This window comes from Eschrichtius robustus, chromosome 12 (assembly GCF_028021215.1).
Source record: "Eschrichtius robustus isolate mEscRob2 chromosome 12, mEscRob2.pri, whole genome shotgun sequence".
Classification (NCBI taxonomy): Eukaryota; Metazoa; Chordata; class Mammalia; order Artiodactyla; family Eschrichtiidae; genus Eschrichtius; species Eschrichtius robustus.
Window position 1 is genome coordinate 33,504,560 of NC_090835.1, and position 17,527 is coordinate 33,522,086.

The 17,527-nt window shown below is 39.3% G+C and overlaps 1 protein-coding gene and 1 pseudogene across 11 annotated transcripts in view; one reads left to right on the forward strand and one right to left on the reverse strand.

Annotated features, from left to right (window-relative positions):
* Window positions 1-17,527, forward strand: part of ERC2 (ELKS/RAB6-interacting/CAST family member 2) — a 973,185-nt gene that overhangs the window by 644,578 nt on the left and 311,080 nt on the right. The window lies entirely within an intron of this gene.
* Window positions 7,435-8,015, reverse strand: LOC137774235 (large ribosomal subunit protein uL22m pseudogene; annotated as a pseudogene).

The window sequence follows — 17,527 nt, forward strand, 5'->3', positions numbered from 1 at the left end:
AAATAATATCCTCAATTATTTATGACCTATTCATAGATAATGAATGAGCAAGCATAGTACCCTGGCACATAGTAAACATTTAATAAGCGTTTGTTGAAAAAAGGAATATTTAAATGTGGTATAAGCAGTTAATATTATTTGGGATATTAAATTTGTATCTATAAATTTATAAATGAGTAAATTTAACTTTCTGTGAATTTTTGATATACATACGGTGATATCCAATACAAAATCTATTCATACGATCAGCTTGGGCCTTAAATATGTTGGTTATATGTTCATTTCCTCCTGATGTTTTTTCCCCACTTTTATGTTCTCTAGGGTAGTGGTCCTCGGAGTGTGATCCCCGGGCCAGCAGGGCCAGCATCACCCAGGATTTGTTAGGAATGCAAATTCTTGGGCTTCATCCCAGGCTTACTGAATCAGAAGCTCTGGGAGTGGGGTGCAGCGATCTGTGTGGTAACAAGCTCTCCAAGTAGGGCTGGCTTCATAGCCATGTGATTTGTGCAGTCACACAGGACTGGGGTTTTAAAAGAGCCTTGTGCTTGGTTTAATGGTTCTGCTGTCATCTTGGAATTCTTAATAATTTCTTAGCAACAGGCCTACATTTTCATTTTGCTCTGAACCCTGCCATAATATACCCTGTCCTGATGCCAGGTGATACCCATGTATACTCAGAGTTTGAGAACCTTCATCTTTGAGAAATATTCAGGTTCCCTCTGAGTATCTAATCAGTTGCCCATTTTATTATAAATTACAGCCTATCCAAATTTTTCTAAGCAAGTTGGTCCTCAGGCAAGTTACTACTAAGTTGTGTTAACATTCCTCTTAACTTAGTAATCTGGGCTTTAGCAAACTTTTGGACATTTGGCTTTCTATAGCAACTGCCTTATAGTGGCCAGAAGTAGAGAGTTCCTGACTTTTCATATCCATCTTGGACCTTCTTTTTCCTGGTTACCCAGAAAGTGTTCTCATAGCAACCTTTTCTGAGCCCATCTGGTACTGCCAAACGGTTAATCAGTTTTGTTTCCATAACAAATTACCCAGGTCTCTGGGTTTATGGGTGTTTAAAAAAAATCTCTCCGTGTAGGGGTTGTTCACAGACATTGTGTTATATAACATGGAATCACAGTGAGTAGGTCAGTCAGGGCCTCAATAGAAACTGATATTTCAAATTAAGATAATTCAAGAAGCATTTATTTACAAAGGAATTAATTCCAAAGGTATGGTATAGGGGAACAATTAGGGCTCACGCAGTAACCCCGGGCTATAGCGGCAGAAATGTCACCATTTCTAGGCCCAGAGAGACAAGGGAAGGAGAGGTTCCCAGAACCTGGAAAAAGAGAGTCACATGGGGCTGCTTTGAGAGGGACAGTAACCTTCTGTCAAGGGACACAGCTAGTCTGAAGTGAACTCACAGGGAGGGAACCAGAGAAATAAACGTGCTGACCTCACTCTCCTGCCTACAATCCAATTAGCTTAATTCTACTGGAAGCCGGAGGGCAGAGAGCACACTGATGTGACCTGAGTACATCAACCTGTGGGGAAGGAAGCAAGGAGAGAAGAATGGAGATGGATCCAGAGGGACAAATGGAAAATATCTGGCATAGTTAATTCCACTCACCTCCTGGCATCTACTCTCAACCTTCCTTCATGTGAAAAGTTAGCAATCCCAACACAGAATGAAGTCACCTCAGCTCCTGTGTCATTGTGAGCCAATGTCAATTATGTCATATTCCTATCTAAAACTTGAGCTACCACCAGTCTTGTAAGGTAGCAGAGGGTAAAAGGGAGAAAAGAAATGATTTAGTGAAACAAACATAACTGCTGTAGTCCCCATCTCTATAGCTGGCCATGAAGCCTTGTTGGTAACCATGGTTTGCTTCTTCTATCACCTCTTGTACGATCCCCATACCTTCTGCTGGCACTTCAGCTGGATAGGGTTCATGACTTCACTGGGTGATCCATACCTTCTTTCCTGCAAGATCTAAGTCCTTGATGGCCTGGACTTATTGGGTTGCCACAGTTTTACACTTTCATTTAAGGGTATCCCCGTGAATACTTGGGTTCTATATATCTCCTTCCTTTCACCCATTGCATAACAGAAATGGTGACACCCTTTCATTGGTTCAGTGGGATGAGAAGCTCAAAATGGCCATGGGACAATTTAAGCTTCTAATTCATCACACCATGATAATGTTCTTTGGTGGAAGCAACCTTCTTCTAGTGAGTTATTAGGTGGTTAAGTGAGAGAGACCACTCCCACCTCCTCTTCTCAGTTTCCTGATCCATGTATCCTTACTATAGGGGAGATGGCACCATATATTGACCTGTGATTTAAGACATACACTGCATTCCTTTAGGACGGCAACCCAGCCTCTTTGGGTGTTGTCCCCCTGCTTTGGTACTAAATCAGCATTTCTAGGTTATGGGCCCATTAATGGTCAAATGTGTCTCATGGTTGGAGGTGATGTTGTGCAGGCTGTTATGTGATAGGTAAGGCATTGTGTATGTCTAAGAATTGTGGTCCTGGAAGAAGTGCTGAAGAAGAGAAGTTAAATCCATAAAGGGAAGATTGTATCCTGTTTAAGTCAAAGCACTGACCTCTTCAAAGTCAGAGAACTCTAATGTCATCAGTATTTCCCTAGGTAGCTTGTTAGTCTACCCAGGGCTCAGTATTGGCCTTTGTTGTGGGCAGATTTGGTACTTGGCTTGGTTGTAGTTGGATAAGCCTTGGTGAGAAGACTGTGTGACTGAACTGTGCATGGCCTCCATCCCTGACTGTGTGGCCAGTGAATTCCCTCTTCTAAGCAACATAAAGATCATAAAACATGTTAACTCTGTTTATCACCCTCCTACTTACATGTTCTTTTCTAGTACTTTAATTATGCTTTTTTTGATTAACATTAGACATTGTTTTTAAAAATTATATTATTATATTATATTAAGGTTAGACATTATTTTTTAAAAAACATTCGCAATTACAAACAAACCTTTTTTTATAAACAAAAATTTTTTATTTTTATATAAAAATATATACAAAAATATTTTTTAAAATAATGTTCTTTGTTCATTTCTTCTTACATCTCAAACTTTCCTTCTTAGCTTATAATTCTTTTTTTTTTAACATCTTTATTGGAGTATAATTGCTTTACAATGGCGTGTTAGTTTCTGCTTTATAACAAAGTGAATCAGCTATATATATACATATATCACCATATCCCCTCCCTCTTACGTCTCCCTCCCACCCTCCCTATCCCACCTCTCTAGGTGGTCACAAAGCACCGAGCTGATCTCCCTGTGCTATGCAGCTGCTTCCCACTAGCTAGCTGTTTTACATTTGGTAGTGTATATATGTCCATGCCACTCTCTCACTTTGTCCCAGCTTACCCTTCCCCCTCCCCGTGTCCTCAAGTCCATTCTCTACGTCTGCATATTTATTCCTGTCCCGCCCCTAGGTTCACCAGAACCATTTTTTTTTTTTTTTTAGATTCCATATGTATGTGTTCGCATATGGTATTTGTTTTTCTCTTTCTGACTTACTTCAGTCTGTATGACAGTCTCTAGGTCCATCCACCTCACTACAGATAACTCAATTTCGTTTCTTTTTATGGCTGAGTAATATTCCATTGTATATATGTGCCACATCTTCTTTATCCATTCATCTGTCGATGGACACTTAGGTTGCTTCCATGTCCTGTCTATTGTAAATAGAGCTGCAGTGAACATTGTGGTACATGACTCTTTTTGAGTTATGGTTTTCTCAGGGTATATGTCCAGTAGTGGGATTGCTGGGCCGTATGGTCATTCTATTTTTAGTTTTTTAAGGAACCTCCATACTGTTCTCCATAGTGGCTGTATCAATTTACATTCCTACCAACAGTGCAGAGGGTTCCCTTTCTCCACACCCTCTCCAGCATTTGTTGTTTGTAGATTTTCTAATGATACCCATTCTAACTGGTGTGAGGTGATACCTCATTGTAGTTTTGATTTGCATTTCTCTAATAATTAGTGACGCTGAGCATCCTTTCATGTGTTTGTTGGCAATCTGTATATCTTCTTTGGAGAAATGTCTATCTAGGTCTTCTGTCCATTTTTGGATTGGGTTGTTTGTTTTTTTAATATTGAGCTGCATGAGCTGTTTATATATTTTGGAGATTAATCCTTTGTCCATTGATTCGTTTGCAAATATTTTCTCCCATTCTGAAGGTTGCCTTTTCGTCTTGTTTGTAGTTTCCTTTGCTATGCAAAAGCTTTTAAGTGTCATTAGGTCCCATTTGTTTATTTTTGTTTTTATTTCCATTTCTCTAGGAGGTGGGTCAAAAAGGATTTTGCTGTGATGTATGTCATAGAGTGTTCTGCCTATGTTTTCCTCTAAGAGTTTTATAGTGTGTGTTCTTACATTTAGGTCTTTAATCCATTTTGAGTTTATTTTTGTGCATGGTGTTAGGGAGTGTTCTAATTTCATTCTTTTATATGTAGCTGTCCAGTTTTCCCAGCACCACTTATTGAAGAGGCTGTCTTTTCTCCATTGTGTATTCTTGCCTTCTTTATCAAAAATAAGGTGACCATAGGTGCATGGGTTTATCTCTGGGCTTCCTATCCTTTCCCATTGATCTATATTTCTGTTTTTGTGCCAGTACCACACTGTCTTGATTACTTTGTAGTATAGTCTGAAGTCTGGGAGTCTAATTCCTCCAGCTCTGTTTTTCTTTCTCAAGATTGCTTTGGCTATTCAGGGTCTTCTGTGTTTCCATATATATTGTGAAATTTTTTGTTCTAGTTCTGTGAAAAATGCCATTGGTAGTTTGAGAGGGATTGCATTGAATCTGTAGATTGCTTTGGGTAGTATAGTCATTTTCACAATATTGATTCTTCCAATCCAAGAACATGGTATATCTCTCCATCTCTTTCTGTCATCTTTCATTTCTTTCATCAGTGTCTTATAGTTTTCTGCATACAGGTCTTTCGCATCCTTAAGCAGGTTTATTCCTAGGTATTTTATTCTTTTTGTTGCAATGGTAAATGGGAGTGTTTCCTTAATTTTTCTTTCAGATTTTTCATCATTAGCGTATAGGAATGCAAGAGATTTCTGTGCATTAATTTTGTATCCTGCTACTTTACCAAATTCATTGATTAGTTCTAGTAGTTTTCTGGTAGCATCTTTAGGATTCTCTGTGTATAGTATCATGTCATCTGAAAACAGTGACAGCTTTACTTCTTCGTTTCCAATTTGGATTCCTTTTATTTCCTTTTCTTCTCTGACTGCTGTGGCTAAAACTTCCAAAACTATGTTGAATAATAGTGGTGAGAGTGGACAACCTTGTCTTGTTCCTGATCTTAGAGGAAATAGTTTCAGTTTTTCACCATTGAGAACGATGTTAGCTTTGGGTTTGTCATATATAGCCTTTATTTTGTTGAGGGAAGTTTGCTCTGTGCCTACTTTCTGGGGAGTTTTTACCATAAATGGATGTTGAATTTTGTCAAAAGCTTTTTCTGCATCTATTGAGATGATCATATGGTTTTTCTCCTTCAATGTGTTAATATGGTTTATCACATTGACTGATTTGCGTATACTGAAGAATCCTTGCATCCCTGGGATAAACCCGACTTGATCATGGTGTATGATCCTTTTAATGTTCTGTTGGATTCTGTATGCTATTATTTTGTTGACGATTTTTGCATCTATGTTCATCATTGATATTGGCATGTAGTTTTCTTTGTGACATCTTTGTCTGGTTTGGTTATCAGGGTGATGGTGGCCTCGTAGAATGAGTTTGGGAGTATTCCTCCTTCTGCTATATTTTGGAAGAGCTTGAGAAGGATAGGTGTTAGCTCTTCTCTAAATGTTTGATAGAATTCGCCTGTGAAGCCATCTGGTCCTGGACTTTTGTTTGTTGGAAGATTTTTAATTGCAGTTTCAATTTCATTACCTGTGATTGGTCTGTTTATATTTTCTAATTCTTCCTGGTTCAATCTTGGAAGGTTGTACTTTTCCAAAGATTTGTCCATTTCTTCCAGGTTGTTCATTTTATTGGCATAGAGTTGCTTGTAGTAGTCTCTTAGGATGCTTTGTATTTCTGCGGTGTCTGTTGTAACTTCTTCTTTTTCATTTCTAATTCTACTGATTTGCATCCTTTCCCTTTTTTTTCTTGATGACTCTGGCTAAAGGTTTATCGATTTTGTTTATCTTCTCAAAGAACCAGCTTTTAGTTTTATTGATCTTTGGTGTTGCTTTCTTTGTTTCTATTTCATTTATTTCTGCTCTGATCTTTATGATTTCTTTCCTTCTACTAACTTTGGGTTTTCTTTGTTCTTCTTTTTCTAATTGCTTTAGGTGTAAGGTTACATTGTTTATTTGAGATTTTTCTTGTTTTTTGAGGTGAGCTTGAATTGCTATGAACTTCCCTCTTAGAACTGCTTTTGCTGCGTCCCATAGGTTTTGGATTGTTGTGTTTTTGTTGTCATTTGTCTCTAGGTATTTTTTGATTTCCTCTGATTTCTTCAGTGATCTCTTGGTTATTTAGCAGCGCACTGTTTAACCTCCATGTATTCCTGTTTTTTACTGTTGTTGTCTTGTAACTCATTTCTAATCTCATGGTGTTGTGGTCGGAAAAGATGCTTGATATGATTTCAGTTTTCTTAAATTTTCCAAGGCTTGATTTGTGACCCAAGATGTGGTCTATTCTGGAGAACATTCCGTGTGCACTTGAGAAGAAAGTGTATTCTTCCGCTTTCAGGTGGAATGTCCTAAACATATCAATTATTTTAGAGTGCAAGGCTGAGACTGGTTCAGTTCCTCTCTCCGTAATTGAATTCACTCTGAAAAATGAATCAATCCTAAACTAGACAGCCAAGCAATAGTAAACATTGTTGGTAGGAGACATAAAAATAGTCATTATTTAAGCAAAATAGAACAGTCTAAGTGAAATGGTTTTTGGAGTTTTAGATTAATATATCTAATAAACTCCTGTGGTTTCAAGTTACTGCTAAAACAGTAAAGGAAAATATAATCCGTCGTCCACCGGCCCATGCCAACAGTGAAAGGAAAAACTGAACTACAGAATGCCCTAAAATACTGCACTGAAACAATGTGCAGGGATGCTCCCCTCTACCACCCCCTCCCCCAGTTCCAGGAGAGAAATCAAGTGAAATAATAAGGACAAGCTTTCTTATCCTATAACTTTCTACTCAAGTCCAGTATCAAAACTACCACCAGCAGGGCACAAGCTAGAAAGCTAACATTCCTTTCAAACAGCACTCAAAAAAGCCTTCTGAATTATATAGTGTGTCACTACGTTTAAAGCTGATTTCTCCTTCCTAGTTGCAAATACGTAAAATATACCCAGAGGCTCAAGAGAGGTGGGCAGAGCTTTATAAATATTCATGTAAAACTAGCAGTTGTACTTCATGTTTCAGTAATTCAATGACAAATCATAAAAAGCATCTGTCTTTAATTTTTGTTGGTTTTAGGAAATAAATGGTAAAATATATACACTGTGGAGTCTTAATACCCCCATCATAGAGTGTGAATGATGGTCCAGTTGCGAAGCTTCTGGATATACTCTTTGGCGTGGGCGACTGCTGTCTTTGGTGCCCCAGTTGGAGGTGGAGGGCCTTCCACAAACTTCACAAAATAATGGCAAAAAACCTTCTCCATAATCCCAAAGCAACCTCCGCCGTGGTGCTGGATGCATTTCAGGTACTGGCCTCACCCTGAGGTGGACTCAGCTATATATAAATTGGATCTGAATTCCACACTGTGGTCTCTCACTGACATATCTTGTGCTTCTAAGAGAACCTCTTTAATTATCTGGGCCCCTTTTGTGTCACTGAATTCAGCTGAGCCAGAGCCTGGTCAGTGGACATTCCTTGTATCAATTTTGCCAAATACCACATCTTGTCTTTGCTGTACTTTATTTGTCTTTGAGAATAGTAGATTTCCCCAAGGCCAGCTTCCCTCTCAGATTCTGCATCCATAACGCACCCAGATGATCCAGTATTGCCACCACCATCTTTCTCCCTCTCTCTTCGGAAGCCTCTGAGCATAGTGTCCTTCTTTGTCCCTTGTAATAGTCTTTATCTTAAAGTCTGTTTTGTCTGATATGAGAATTGCTACTCCAGCTTTCTTTTGATTTCCATTTGCATGGAATATCTTTTTCCATCCCCTCACTTTCAGTCTGTATGCATCCCTAGGTCTGAAGTGTGTCTCTTTTAGAGAGCATATATACATGTCTTGTTTTTGTATCCATTCAACCAGTCTGTGTCTTTTGGTTGGAGTATTTAATCCATTTACATTTAAGGTAGTTATCGATATGTGTATTCCTATGAACATTTTCTTAATTGTTTTGGGTTTGTTATTGTAGGTCTTTTCCTTCTCTTGTGTTTTCTGCCTAGAGAAGTTCCTTTAGCATTTGTTGTAAAGCTGGTTTGGTGGTGCTGAATTCTCTTAGCTTTTGCTTGTCTGTAAAGGTTTTAATTTCTCCGTCAAATCTGAATGAGATCCTTGCTGGGTATAGTAATCTTGGTTGTAGGTTTTTCCCTGTCATCACTTTAAATATGTCCTGTCACTCCCTTCTGGCTTGCAGCGTTTCTGCTGAAAGATCAGCTGTTAACCTTATGGGGATTGCCTTGTATGTTATTTTTTGTTTTTCCCTCGCTGCTTTTAATATTTTTTCTTTGTATTTAATTTTTGATAGTTTGATTAATATGTGTCTTGGCATGCTTCTCCTTGGATTTAACCTGTATGGTACTCTCTGCACTTCCTGGAGTTGACTGACTATTTCCTTTCCCATATAAGGGAAGTTTTCAACTATAATCTCTTCAAATATTTTCTCAGTCCCTTTCTTTTTCTCTTCTTCTTCTGGGACCCCTATAATTCAAATGTTGGTGCATTTAATGTTGTCCCAGAGGTCTCTAAGACTGTCCTCAATTCTTCTCATTCTTTTTTCTTTATTCTGCTCTGCAGTAGTTATTTCCACTATTTTATCTTCCAGGTCACTTATCTGTTCTTCTGCCTCAGTTATTCTGCTATTGATTCCTTCTAGAGAATTTTTAATTTCATTTATTGTGTTGTTCATCATTGTTTGTTTGCTCTTTAGTTCTTGTAGGTCCTTGTTAAACGTTTCTTGTATTTTCTCCATTCTCTTTCCAAGATTTTGGATCATCTTTACTATCATTACTCTGAATTCTTTTTCAGGTAGACTGCCTATCTCCTCTTCATTTGTTTGGTCTGGTGGGTTTTTACCTTGCTTTTTCATCTGCTGTGTGTTTCTCTGTCTTCTCATTTTGCTTAACTTACTGTGTTTGGGGTCTCCTTTTTGCAGGCTGCAGGTTCATAGTTCCCATTGTTTTTGGTGTCTGCCCCCAGTGGCTAAGGTTAGTTCAGTGGGTTGTGTAGGCTTCCTGGTGGAGGGAACTGGTGCCTGTGTTCTGGTGGATGAGGCTGGATCTTGTCCTTCTGGTGGGCAGGACCATGTCCGCTTATTATGATTTTAGGCAGCCTCTCTGCTAATGGATGGGGCTGTGTTCCTGTCTTGCTAGTTGTTTGGCATAGGATGTCCAGCACTGTAGTTTGCTGATTGTTGAGTGGAACTGGGTCTTAGTGTGGAGATGGAGATCTCTGAGAGAGCTTTCGCCATTTGATATTACATGGAGCCGGGAGGTCTCTGGTGGACCAATGCCCTGAACTTGTCACTCCCACCTCAGAGACACAGGCCTGACACCCGGCCAGAGCACCAAGTCCCTGTCAGCCACACAGCTCAGAAGAAAAGGGATAAAAAAAGAAAGAAAGAAACATAAAATAAAATAAAGTTATTAAAATAAAAAATTATTAAAAATAAAAAAATTAAAAAGTAATTAAAAAAAGAAAAAGAAAAAAAAAAGAAAGAAAGAAAGAAGAGAGCAACCAAATCAAAAAACAAACCCACCAATGGTAGCAAGTGCTAAAAAGTATACTAAAAAGAAAAAAAACAAAAACGGACAGACAGAACCCTGAGGCAAGTGGTAAAAACAAAGCTATACAGACAAAATCACACGAAGAAGCATACACATACACACTCACAAAAAGAGAAAATGGAAAAATATATATATATCTATATATAAAAAGGAAAAAAAAAAGAAGAGCCACCAAATCAATAAACAAATCTACCAATGATAATAAACTCTAAATACTAAACTAAGATAAACATAAAACCGGAAACACATTAGATGCAGAAAGCTAGCCCCCAGTCTACAGTTGCTCCCAAAATCCACCGCCTCAATTTTGGGATGATTCATGGTCTATTCAGGTATTCCAGAGATGCAGGGCATATCAAGTTGATTGTGAAGATTTAATCCTCTGCTCCTGAGGGTGCTGGGAGAGATCTCCCTTTCTCTTCTTTGTTCTCACAGCTCCCGGGGTTCAGCTTTGGATTTGGCCCCGCCTCTGCGTGTAGGTCGCCTGAGGGTGTCTGCTATTCCCTCAGGACGGGGTTAAAGTAGCAGCTGATTAGGGGGCTCTGGCTCACTCAGGCCGGAGAGAGGGAGGGGTACGGAATGTGGGGCGAGCCTGCGGCAGCAGAGGCCAGCGTGATGTTGCAACAGCCTGAGGCGCACTGTCTGTTCTCGTGGGGAAGTTGTCCATGGATCATGGGACCCTGGCAATGGCGGGCTGCACAGGCTTCCGGGAGGGGAGGTGTGGATAGTGACCTGTGCTTGCACACAGGCTTCTTGGTGGCTGCAGCAGCAGCCTTAGCGTTTCATGCCCATCTCTGGTGTCCACGCTGATAGCCGCAGCTTGTGCCCATCTCTGGAGCTCGTTTAGGCGGTTCTCTGAATCCCCTCCCCTTGCAGACCCAGAAACAATGGTCTTTTGCCTCTTAGGCAGTTGCAGACTTTTTCCCGGACTCCCTCCCGGCTAGCTGTGGTGCACTGGCCCCCTTAAGGCTGTGTTCACGCAGCCAACCCCAGCCCTCTCCCTGGGATCTGACCTCCGCAGCCGGAGCCTCAGCTCCCACCCCCCACCCGCCCCAGCGGGTGAGCAGACAAGCCTCTCAGGCTGGTGAGTGCTGGTTGGCACCGATCCTCTGTGCAGGAATCTCTCCGCTTTACCCTCCGCACCCCTGTTGCTGCGCTCTCCTCCGTGGCTCCGAAGCTTCCCCCCCACCACCCCCCGTCTCCGCCAGTGAAGGGGCTTCCTAGTGTGTGGAAACTTTTCCTCCTTCACAGCTCCCTCCCAGAGGTGCAGGTCCCATCCCTATTCTTTTGTCTCTGTTTTTCCTTTTTTCTTTTGCCCTACCCAGTTACGTGGGGAGTTTCTTGCCTTTTGGGAAGTCTGAGGTCTTCTGCCAGCATTCAGTAGGTGTTCTGTAGGAGCTGTTCCACGTGTAGATGGATTTCTGATGTATTTGTAGGGAGGAAGGTGATCTCCACGTTTTACTCCTCCGCCATCTTGAAGGTTCCCCCCCCTTGGCTTATAATTCTTTATACTTTTAGAAGTTCTTTTGGTGTAGATCTGTTGGTGATAAACTCTTCAATTTTTGTTTCTCTGAAAATGTTTTTATTTCACCCTCATTCTTGAATCAACCGGTTTCAGGTAGAAAGTTGTTTTCTCTCAGCCAGATATTATTTCACTAACTTCAAGGTTCTGCTGTTGCTGTGGAAACGTGTGCTATCTGGCTAATTATAAGTGACTAGCTTTCCTCTGTGATTGTTTTTATTCTTACTATAATATACGGATGTAAATTTTATTTTATTTATTCTGCTTCCTATATGTATGAATTCATATCTTTCACCAATTCTGTATAGTTCTCAGCTGTTCTCTCTTCAAATATCACCTACCATTTGTGTCTCTCTTTATGGGACTGCAATTACATGTGTGTCTGTCCTCCATATTGCTTAACATCCCATACTCACTTTCCCTCTTCTAGTCTCTCTGAGCTGTATTCTGGGTTATTTCTCTATTTATTCCTTCCAGTTCACCCATTCTCTCTTCAGTACTCTCTAATCTGTGACTAAACCCATTCATTGAGTTTTTTTTGTTTTTTGTTTTTGTTGCTGTTGTTTCTCAGCATATCATTGAGTGTTCTTTTAAAATTTAATTTAATTTATTTTTTATATAGCAGGTTCTTATTAGTTATCTATTTTACACATATTAGTGTATATATGTCAATCCCAATCTCCCAGTTCATCCCACCCCTCCTGTACCCCGCTTTCCCCTCTTGGTGGCCATACGTTTATTCTCTACATCTGTGTCTCTATTTCTGCCTTGCAAACTAGTTCATCATTGAGTTTTTTAGATTAACAATTATATTTTTTTGTCCTCCAAAGTCCAGAGTTTAGTTTGGATTTTCCAAATCTTCCTAGTCTCTTTTTGCATGCTCTTTTTATTTAATTCTTTTATTTATTTCTTTAAGCATTTTATAAACAGCTATTTTATAGTCTATAGTTAATCATTACAATATCTGAAGCCATTATGTATGTATATCTAAATTCACACTTATTCTCAGGTAATTCTACTGTCTTTCGCTCGTTGATGATTAGTTTCCTTATATACTTGGTAAACTTTGTGGATTTATAAATAGCAAATATTAGTGGGAGCCGTAAGTGACTAAAATAGAGATTCTTTTCTCCAGAGAAAATTTGTTTTTGCCTGTTCTGGGAGCAAGGGCTGCTACTAATCTAGGACCACTTAGTTCTTTTAATAATCCTGGTTTAATCAGGGCTTTCAGGTTAAGCCCCTCCAACTTGCCACTGGATTAGTCTCTCAGTTGTACAAGTGACCTTGCTGTTTGCTCTCAGAGCAACCCCAGCTATTTATGTGGGCTTTCAGCACACTATTCTGGTTTCAGCTCAGTTTTGGAGTTTTGTTTGTTTATTTTAGTCCTTTAGAGGTTTTCCTTACTTCCCATGAGCCCAACAATGCAATAAAAATTATGTTTTGAAAGGGCCCTTCATAGCATCATAGTCATCCATGATGCTGGAAGCAGAAGTTTCTTATTTCATATGCCCAATGTGCACACACTATTAATAGAAATAATTTCTAAAAAATCTTTAAATATTTTGTCTGTCAATCTTAATTTTACAATATTGCTGCATTGTAGGTTTTCCAGGATTTTCATTTTAACCCATCTCCCGTAGATTTTCAAGTGAAATCCCATTACTGATTACCAAGGATATGCAAGATGGTTTACCTTTTTTTCTTTTTTTTTTTACTTAAAAATTACATTTATTCACATCTTGATATTCAGAGGAGACTTTGAGTTGCTGTATTTTATGTGAAATCCAAGAAAAAGTAGGTTTGGGGCCTGAATTACAGAGAAAATTACCTCCCCCTCCCCCCACTTTTTTGTAGCAATTAAGTGCTGCTTCTGAAGATCATATTACTTTAAAAAAAATAGGCTTTTCTTTTTAGAGCAGTTTTAGGTTTACAGCCAAATTGAGTGAAAAGTACAGAAAATTTCCATATACTCCCTGCCCTCACACATGCATAGCCTCCTCCATTATCAACACCTCCCACCAGAGTTGTACATTTGCTACAACTGATGAACTTACATTGACACATCATGATCACCCAGAGTCCATAGTTTACCTTAGGGTCCATTCTTGGTATTGTACACACTTTGGGCTTGGACAAATTTATAATGACATATATCCACCATTAGAGTATCATACTGAGTAGTTTCACTGTCCTAAAATCCTGTGTGCTCCGCCTGTTCATTCCTAGCTCTCCCTAACCCTTGGCAACCACTGATCTTTTCACTGTCTTCATAGTTTTTCCTTTTCCAGAATGTCATATAGTGGAATCATACAGTCTGGGCTTACTTTATTGTTGTTGTTATATTTAAACATTTATTGAAGATTACTCTGTCTCAGAGTTGGCAACCTTTTTCTTAAAGGACCAGATAGTAAATATTTTAGACTTTCAGGTCTGTTGCAGCTACTCAGTTCTGCTGTTGTAGTGTGAAAGCAGCCATAGAAATACATAAACAAATGAATGTGGCTGTGTTCCATTGGAACTTTGATTACAGAAATAGGCAGTGGGCCCATGAGCTGTAGTTTACTGACACCTGATCTATTCTAAGCTCTGGATCGTGGGTTTTTTGTTTTTTTTGGTTTTTTTTTTTTTTTTTTGCATATTGAATCTTCACTGATATTCACCAACCTTGTTTCGAAGGTTCTGCCTTCTTACACAGTCCACAAAGGACACAGTGGTCCACTTTCTTTCTCAAAAAAGCCAGGCTTTGCCTGCTTAGGGCTTTTACACATGCAGTTCCCCTTCCTGGAATGCCCTTCCACATGCCCTATGTCTGCTTCCTCCATTATAGTTTCAGATCATAACCTAAATGCTTCCTGCTCAAGAGGATTTCCTTGATTTCCCTCTGTAAAGCCATTTCCCCCCACTTCTCATTGATACTTGCCAAAGAGTTCTGTCATTTTGTTTTAGAGCACTGACAGAAATTGTAACTATGTATTTTCCATGAGGGCAGGATCCATCTATATTCTGACTGTGTATCTAGAGCCCAGCACAGTTCCTGGCAAATAGTAGGTATTCTGGGTAATTGTTTGCTAAATGAATGAAGCAATCCTGTGAGGCAGGTACTGTTACTAGTATCCACCTTTTACAGATAAAGAGACTTAGATTCCACCAAAGTAAGTAACTTACCCAAAGTCGTCTAGCTAGTAAGTGTCAGACCCCAGATTCAATCTGAGGTGGGTCTGTCTGATTCCAGGCCCTGTGCTGATCTCCAGTCCCTCTGTGGCCTCTTGGTTTCTTGTTATGTGCAGAGTTGAAGAACAAAGTTGTCCAGATACTCTTGGAGACCTGTCAAGGGAGTAAGAGGTGGGGGTGGAGAGGTGGGCTTACAGAAGCCTGGTGTTAGTATCAAATGAACTGACTCAAGTTAAATAGGAAAAGGATCAGTTACTTAATTGCAAACAATCTCACTGTTAAGGTACAGCTTTATGATTCAGGGGTCAAAACAGTTTTATGCCAGCAGGATCCCAGTGTTCTCATGGTGGTGAAAGGGAAAGTAAGTAGGAAGGTTCCATTCTCAGTGGAGATCCAGGGCAAAGCAAAGTGCCCCAGCTTATCCAGGAGGTCTGGCAACCATTAAAGAGAAATGACTTCCTAAATTCTAACTGACAGGAGGACTGAATGCATTGTACCATCCAGGAGGCAGAGCCCCCATGCTCAGGGAAATGAATATGGTTTAAAAACTCATGGGATCTTTCCGGTCTGTCCCAAGCTTGGGAATTCAATGTGGAACACTTTTTTAAAACAACAATTTGAAAGAAAGTTAATGTACTTTTCTTGGGATTTTGTAAAGCTGTATTTTGCTTATTAGTCAGTGGAAAAACCTATATGACTAAAATATGTTTAAATGTAAGCTGGCTAATAGAACAGACTCAGGGCAGGAAAATAGACCATTTGAAACAAATCAACCATTAATTTCATATGTATTGCTTAAGAAAAAAGAAAACATTGAAGCAAAGTGAAAATGACATGATGGTCCATTTCAAACATTTGGTATACGTAACATAAATGAATTCTATGCAGTGATTCTGTGAGTTCAGCCAAACCATGAGAGCCAGCTTTAAGGACTTCATTGATAACCGTGAGTTTAACACAGTTTTGCAGAATTATGTGTTAATTCTCTGAAAGGCATCAACTGTAAATAAGAATATATTACTTTGTCAAAGAAATAATCCATAAACAGAATAAAACTTGTCTGGGTATGACACTGACTAGCACTTAACTTATGTAGAAATGGTTGTTCCCAAAGAGAAAGACAAGATACTTATGCTCACATATGTGTGTGTGAAAACTATCTGTACTAAGAAAAAGCATATTTTTACATCTTCCTGGATCTTTTACTTTTATGCAGTAAACATAATTCATCATTTTCCAAATAGGAATTGAAGTTACAATAAAGCCTATGTCTTCAAGTGTGTGCATACACACACACACACACACACATATATACACACACACACACACACACCATGATTAATAAAAAATAAAAATTGAAAATGAAAGCCTTGAAAACCTGGAGGAAGTAACTCTGCTAACCACAAAGTCCATTCTGATTACTATGATTGGTCATCAAGTTTGGCCCTGAACTCCCTGGCAGGCAGGGCAAGAAGGGAAACAGGATAAATTGTACCATTTTTGTTATTAGAAAGGAGGAAATGGACCTGTTCCTGGAGATAGAGATTTTCCTGGCACCAGATATTAAAAACAGTTTCTTGTGTGTGATTTTCTATAGGAATATTGAACCACATAATGGATAATGCCCTCAACAGCCCTTTCCAGCAAATGCAGATGTGGTTTTCATAGAGCTGTCTCCTGCAACAACCCCCAGTAAAAGCTGGTACCATAACATTAAGTGCAACGTAGAGAAGGCACATTTTGTGAGAGTACTGTTTTTTATTTCCATATTGTGAAAGGTACATGGTTTTGCTTTCAGTACATATTTTAAAGGTCCAGAGAGAAATTCTAATTTGTTTGCTTATGTTGCAGAGATCTGGCATTATTCCTATACCTAGGCGTTTTCCCATGGATTTTTGCTTGGGCATATCACGTATTAAAACATTTCCAGTCACCACCATCTTCTAAATGTTTTGAAAGTTCTGAGCTAGCACTCAAGTTCTTCTGTTAGTCTGCCTTTCTCTTTATTCATTAATGATGTAGTAAGGTTTTCAGTAATTTGGCTAAGTGCAGACAGAGGCCCTAAATTATATGGTTATTCATAGGAAGAATAGTGTCAACCCTTTCATCAGATTCAGTATAAATTATTTCTGCTTTGTCTAGGCTTTTCTACTTGTTTTTAATTTTAATTTTTTATTAACAATATTATTTTGTTATCATTATATTTATATAATCAATATGTCAAACTAACATGACTTGTATAACAATCAAAACACATTTTTTTGGCCTCCTACTGCCCCTTTATACGTTTAAACAGTGAAGGAAACTTTCTTCATGGCACTGGAAAAAAACTTAGCAGGCCCAGTATCTTTTCTGCTCACTCTTAGGCAAAAACAGTCCTATAGACACTCTAAGACACAGACATTCTGTAATTGGACTGTTCACCTGGGTTTTTCATTAGCAAACAATCAACTGAAAGGTACTCAAATGAAGATGTTAAAGATTGGTTAAATCCATTAGCTTAGAAAGGCTAATCGGGTAGTTCTCACCTTTTTGTGTTCACAGCATTCTTTCTTTTTTTTTTTTAATTTATTTTTGGCTGTGTTGGGTCTTCGTTTCTGTGCAAGGGCTTTCTCCAGTTGTGGCGAGCAGGGGCCACTCTTCATCGCGGCCTCTCCCGTTGCGGAGCACAGGCTCCAGACGCGCAGGCTCGGTAGCTATGGCTCACGGGCTTAGTCGCTCCGCGGCATGTGGGATCTTCCCAGACCAGGGCTCGAACCCGTGTTCCCTGCATTGGCAGGCAGATTCTTAGCCACTGCGCCACCAGGGAAGCCCCACAGCATTCTTTTAAATTCTATTATTATGTGGACATATCCATTTACTGCCCAAGGCTCAGAC